This window comes from Acomys russatus, chromosome 31 (genome assembly GCF_903995435.1).
Source record: "Acomys russatus chromosome 31, mAcoRus1.1, whole genome shotgun sequence".
NCBI classification, from domain to species: Eukaryota; Metazoa; Chordata; class Mammalia; order Rodentia; family Muridae; genus Acomys; species Acomys russatus.
In genome coordinates this window covers 42,425,254-42,432,421 of record NC_067167.1, presented here as the reverse complement: position 1 = coordinate 42,432,421, position 7,168 = coordinate 42,425,254, and the positions used below count along the sequence as shown (strand labels likewise).

Genomic DNA, 7,168 nt, shown 5'->3' with positions numbered 1-7,168 from the left:
TATGAAGCTTGAAAGTAGTCACTACTTCTTGTAGCCAAGTGGGAATTCCTGTGGAGAGAGGGGAACACCAACCCATCCACAAAAATCTGCAACCCAAAATGTGTCCTTCCTATGAGAAGTATAGGGATAAAGAGAGAGCAGAGGTTGAGTGAAAGGGAAACCAATGACTGGAGAGAGCCAACCCCTGACACTATTAATGATACTCTGCTATGCTTGCAGACAGGAGCCCAGCATATATGTCTTCTTAGATGTTTTATCCAGCAGCTGATGGAAACAGATGCAGAAACCGACAGCCAAACAATAGGCCAGCATGGGGAGTCTTGTGGAAGAGTGAGAGGAGGAAAAAGAGAGCCAGTGGTATCAAGGACACCACAAGAAGAAATACAGAGTCAACTACTATGGCCATGGAGGTTCACAGAGACTGAACCACCAACCAAAACGCATGTATGGGCTGGATTTAGACTCCCTACACATATGTAGCACCTGTGTACCTTAGTTATCATGTGTGTCCCCTAACAATGATAGCAGGGCCTGTCTCTAACTCTGTTGCCTGCCTTTTGATCCCTTTTCCATAGCTGGGCTGCCTTGCCTGGCTTAGTCCTGCTTAGGCTTGATGTGCCAGCAGCATAAGTTGGTACCCACGGAGTCCTCCCTTCTCAGGGAACAGGAGGAAGTGATGGGTATAGGATGGGACTGGAATTAGAGGAAGGAGGAGGCTGGGATCAGGCTGTAAAGTGATTAAATAAATTAGTCAATAATAAAATAAAAAGCAAAACAAAATAAAAACAAAACAAAAATCTTTCAGCTTATTTAGATACCAATACTTGTACAATGTTGAATATCTACTCAAAGTACAGATTTTAATTTACCGTAATGAGTAATTTATTCCAAAACACTACTTTAGGTTTTCAGTATATGCTTAAGAATCAATAAGAACTACGTTTCATTTTACATGTGGCAGGAGACAGTCATATCATAAATATAATCACAAAGTATATTATGGAATGTGTACTACATTGTGTCAGAGTATTTCAAAAAGCGAAAGATAGGAAAACAAAGGGAAGGAATAAAACTTTACATAAACAGTGAGGACAATGACAGCTTCTGTGCAGTGGGATTGTGCTTGGGATGGGAAAATTCTGACAAGATGGAGAAAACAAGTATAATGACATACAGAGATGACTCAGCAAAGCACTACTTGTAGCAACCTAGGACAGGATTATAAAAAGAAATTTGATATGACTTCCTTTTACACCTAGTTTGCTTCTGTCTATTCTTCCCAAACAGGAGTTCTAATGTTGGATAAACATCGGGTGCTGTAAACCCCAACTCTCAGAATGCTATTGTAAATTGAGTGCGAGATAACATGTTAATGAGTAGCTGAATCCAGCCATTGTGTTATTTCCAACTTGTGGAATAACTGAAGACCACCATTACATTTATCTTTCCCCTAGACTGTGATTTGTTGCAATCTTTTTATACCTTTAAAATGATCATAAAGCAGCACCAATGGTCACAGATTTAATAATGTATAAATATTTTCCATTTAACTAGAGCACTGAGATCCAGAAGTATGCTTTTAACTTTAAAATAGCCTATATTTATTTTGCAAAGTTTTGTTCCTGAATAAATTCCAGCACCCTGCAAACTGCAGATTTAGAAAGGTTATTTACAAAGGATCTATTGGACTCTAATTTATCAACGATAAAAACTATAAATTATCTGAGAAAAGAAGCACAAAGTGCTATGCTACCTATTTTACATACTAACTTGTTTAAATTCTCTTGTGAAACAATAAATACATAAAACAATAAAATAACATGTCTGTGGTATGAACAAAGAAAATCTTTAAATACCAATTTATATATTAAAATGTCATTCTCTGTATTTTAAGGATAATTTTTTTATTGAAATTATAAATAAGAATAAAGAATGTCTAGTGTCCAGCCCATTGTACATACTCCTGCTATTGCTAATGCTAATGCTCTTGGTCATAATTGCTGCAGATATTGATGGAGAAGCTCTAAGCACACTGGTTTTGGACAGGCTAAAGTTTGGTCTTCAGGTCGCTGCAGTCAAAGCTCCAGGGATTGGGTACAATAGGAAAAAAAGCAGCTTAAAGATATGGCTACTGCTACTGGTGGTGCAGTATTTGGAGAAGAGGGATTGAATCTAAATCTTGAAGATGTTCAAGCTCAAGGAAAAGTTGGAAAGGTCATTGTCACCAAAGATGACACCTTTGAAAGGAAAAGGTGACAAGCTCAAATTGAAAAACATAGCCAAGAAATCACAGAGCAGCTACTCATCACAACCAGTGAAAATGAAAAGGAAAAGCTGAATGAGTGACTAGTTAAACTTTCAGATGGAGGAGCTGTGCTGAAGGTTGGAGGGACAAGTGAGTCTGAACTGAATGAGAAGAAAGACAGAGTTACTGATGCTCTCAATGCTGCAGGAGCGCATTGCCCTAGGAGGGGGCTGTGCTCTGATTCGCTGCATCCCAGCCTTGGATTCATTAAAGCCTGCTAATGGTCGTCAGAAAATAGGTATAGAAATTATCAAACGAGCTCTCAAAATTCCTCCTATGACAATTGCTAAGAATGCAGGTATTAAAGGATCTTTGGTATTTGAGAAAATTCTTCAGAGTTCCTCAGAGGTTGGGTATGACGCTGTGCTCAGAGACGTTGTGAACATGGTGGAAAAGGGAATCATTGATCCAACAAAGGCTGCAAGAACTGCTTTACTGGCTGCTGCTCGGGTGGCCTGCTTGCTACCTACAGTGCAAGCTGTAGTGACAGAAATTCCTAAAGAAGAGAAGGACCCTGGAATGGGCACAACGGGTAGAATGTGAGGGCGTGGAGAAGGTGGCATGTTCTAAGTCCTAAAATATTGTCTTGAACTTATCAGTGAACTGCGGCAGGAAGTTCCAGCCAGGTTCCTCACCGCTAACTTCAGAGAATCTATCTGAAGAAACTGACTGAAGAGAAGACTGGCTGGTCACTGTAACCATCACTTACTGGTTCCCACTGACAATATACAAAGGTTTACTGCTGTCGTCCATGCCTACAGATAACTTAGTTTGTATTTTTCAATAAAGACATTTGTACATTGCTGATAGTGAGTGCAAGAGCCATTTTGCCAGTGTCTTTCTATCAACTCAAACCACTGAGGCAGTGTTACAGTCAGGATTGCAGGGCTGTGTCACCACCTGAGAAGCAGCCTTCCTGCGGAGAGTGAGGATAATTGAATACAAAATAGAGAAGTATCCAATTATTGACAACCTTTGTGTAATAAAATTTTATATAAATTCACTAAAAAAAAAAAAAAAAAAAAAAAAGAAAAGAAAAGAAAAAAGAATGACATTGAAATACGGGTATATTTCTCCACAGTTGAGGAAGTCAATGGGGTATAGCGTCTGAGAACATGACTCAGATGCCCTGGGTCCCACAGTGTAACCTTGAGGGAGTGACTAGACACAATTTATCCATTACTAAATTGGAGAAAGAGTAACCTCTGTCTTCAACAGTTGAGAAAACTGAGATAATTTATGTAAAGCTTAGAACTCTTAGCAGTTTGAAAGTACCCCATGACAGTAGTTTATAGCTGAATATTCAAAACAAATATCTGCATCATTAGTGATAAAGAAAATGCAAATTAAAATACTAGAAAAGTAATTTATTTTTGCATGACAGTGCCAAAGAAGCAATAGAAATCATTTCTTCAGTATTGCTGTGATATTAGAAGCACATGATGGTTTTAAGGGCCGATGGTATAAAAACTAATAAAATTTAAATTTACATCCCTTCAGCATAATTCCAACACATTTTAATTAATAATATAAATGCCAAGAATGAATATGTAAGTGGATATAACCAACATTTAAAGGATATATTAGGGGATAGAAAGATACCTCAGTGGTTAAGGAGCACTGAATGATCTTCTGTTTATTCTCCGGCACTTAAGAGACACTTCACAATTTTCTGTGCCCTCAGTCCTAGGTGATCAGCTACATATCATAGGCGTCAGGTATGTATGTTGTATAGATATCCACCCAGGCAAAACACCCATGTGTATTAAAAAATTACATTATTATTTATTTTTATAATAATTTATTTTATGTGTATAAATGTTTTCCTCACATGTATGTCGGGGCACCAACTGTGTGCCAGGTGCCGGTAGAGGTCAAAAGAAGGCAATGAATCATATAAATATACCTACAGTGCAATAATTTGTTTTCAAATTGAATATTAGACATCATGTAAATATCTTTTATTAACATGCTTTGTAAATGTATGTTAAATCTAAACTCTATCTTTTGTTACTTTAAAATATTTCACTATTTTGGCCTTTATAAAGATGTAATTTCCACACACTCAGTGGATGAAGTAAGTACAATAACAATTATTCACTGTTGTAAAACCTGAAATTCATATTAATAAATTGAATAAGTCATTATAAGTAGTGAAAAGGAATTGAGAAATGACATGAGGGATAAATGTCTTTTATAATTATAGAACATGACCTTGTTAATAAAACAGCTACTGAAAGATGAAAAATGGTTGGAATAGTCAAACAAAAATAATATTCATTTGAAATTTTGAAATTCTTTTCCATAACATCATCTCTATATATATATATTTGTATTTATATGTATATACTTATTTACATATATGTATATATTTCTTTATATATATGTATATATATATATATTTTTTAGTGACCAAAAACTTTAGTTTGTCATAGAATATAAAGTTTTTTACTTTAGGCAGAATGTGTAGGGGGTGAAAAAAACAAACATGTGCAGTAAAGATGCCTAAGGTGTGTTTCTTTAATGCGTCCATTTGTAAAATAAGGGTTGTATTACACCAGACATTAGTGCCATGTAGAAAAATACAAACAATATCCTTCATTATGGAGTTTTCATACTTGCTGCAGAAAATGGATAGAATTAGAGAAAATGCAATAATTAGGCATTTAGTCAGTGAGGAAAGATAGAAATAAATTAAACTCTTGGTTGTCCTTGAAAATATAGCCTGAGAGAAAAATCTTAAGCAGGGCTTTACTTAATGTTGATGTCAGAAACACCCCCTTTCCTTTTCCTTTCTCCAAACCCTTCCACAGACCCCTAATTGCTATTCTTCTAACTCATGACCTCTCTTTCATTCATGATTATATTACGCATATGTGTTTTTGTATATACACATATATTGCTACCGCATGTATATTTTCAGGATTGGCCATTTGCCACTAAAGAAGGACAAGTCTCACATTCCCAGCATTCCTCAGTTGTCTGTAGTGTTCTGTGTAGGGTGAAGGCCTTGTCGGCTTTTTACCATGTAGTTTGTCAGGTCTGTTGCTGGTATCTTGTTCATTTCACATTTAGGGGTGATGTTGATGAGACTTTGGGGCAAACGTTCTGATCCTCTCACTGTTACACAACCTCAATGTTCTGTGAGCTGAAAGTATGGGAATGTTTTGTGGATGTAATCACTGCGACCTGACTCCACAACTCGGCATTTTGATTGACTGTGGTTTTCTATAGTGGTCTTTCTGTGCTGCAAAAACAAGTTTCCATGATGAAGGGTGAAGACTACACTTATCTCTTGTATAAGGACAACATTCATGGATTCAATGTCGTAGACTGTTTATAGAAATGTTTGTAGATTGTTATATTTCACAGCGACTGAGACATGCATCCATTTGGCAACAAGAGAAAGAAACAAATTTCATTAATTTTCTTTTTTTTTTTTATTAATTTATTCTTGTTACATCTCAATGTTTATCCCATCCCTTGTATCCTCCCATTCCTCCCTCCCCCCCCCATTTTCCCATTATTCCCCTCCCCTATGACTGTTCCTGAGGGGGATTACGTCTCCCTATATATTCTCATAGGGTATCAAGTCTCTTCTTGGCTACTTGCTGTCCTTCCTCTGAGAGCCACCAGGTCTCCCCCTCCAGGGGACATGGTCAAATGTGAGGCACCAGAGTACGTGAGATATTTGTCACCTTGCACAAAACTCAAATCCAAGTGGATTAAAGACCTCAACATAAAACCAGAGACACTAAGCCACTTAGAAGAAAAAGTGGGAAAGAGCCTGAACATATTGGCACAGGAGACAACTTCCTGAACAGAACACCAACGGCCCAGGCCTTAATGTCAACCATTAATAAATAGGACCTTATGAGGCTGAGAAGCTTCTGTAAGGCAGGAGACACTGTCAAGAGAACAAAGCGACAGCCTACAGACTGGGAAAAAATCTTCACCAACCCTACATCTGACAAAGGTATAATATCCAAAATATATAAAGAACTCAAGAAATTAACACCACCAAACCGAATAACCCAATTTGAGATGGGCTTGGAACTAAACAGAGAATTCTCACAGAGGAGGATCAAATGCTGAGAAACACTTAAAGAAAATGCTCAACCTCCTTAGTCATCAAGGGAAATGCAAATCAAAACAACTCTGAGATCCATCTTACACCCATCAGAATGGCTAAGATCAAAAATTCAAGCGACACCACATGCTGGCGAGGATGTGGGAGAGAGGAACACTCCTTCATTGCTGGTGGGAATGCAAACTAGTACAGCCACTTTGGAAATCTATCTGGTGCTATCCAGAAAACTGGGAATGGGCTTCCTCAAAGAACCCAGCTATTCACTCCTTGGAATATACCCAGAAGATGCTCAGCACACATCAAGAAAATTTGCTCAACCATGTTCACAGCAGCCTTTTTCATAATAGCCAGAACATGGAAACAGCCTAAGTGTCCCTCAGTAGAAGAGTGGATAAAGAAACTGTGGTACATATACACTATGGAATACTACTCAGCTATTAAAAACAAGGAATTCCCAAAATTTGTGGATAAATGGATTGAGCTAGAAATGATCATAATGAGTGAGTTAACCCAGAAGCAGAAAGAATCAAATGGTATATACTCACTTATATCTGCATACTAAACCAAGGGGCATGTCCCACAAAAGCCTTCACTTACCAGGAAACTGGGACAGAGGGGAAGCATCCTATTGGACTCTAATTTTCTTTTTTTTTTAATTTTTTTATTAATTTATTCTTGTTACCTCTCAATGTTTATCCCATCCCTTGTATCCTCCCATTTTTCCCTCCCTCCCATCATGTACCCTACTCCAGGTTATTTTATCTAGATAATTC

The 7,168-nt window shown here is 37.4% G+C and overlaps 1 pseudogene; it reads left to right on the top strand.

The window, feature by feature from the left end:
* Window positions 1–1,932: 1,932 nt before the first annotated feature.
* LOC127183641 (60 kDa heat shock protein, mitochondrial-like) lies at window positions 1,933–2,848 on the top strand (annotated as a pseudogene).
* Window positions 2,849–7,168: the final 4,320 nt, after the last annotated feature.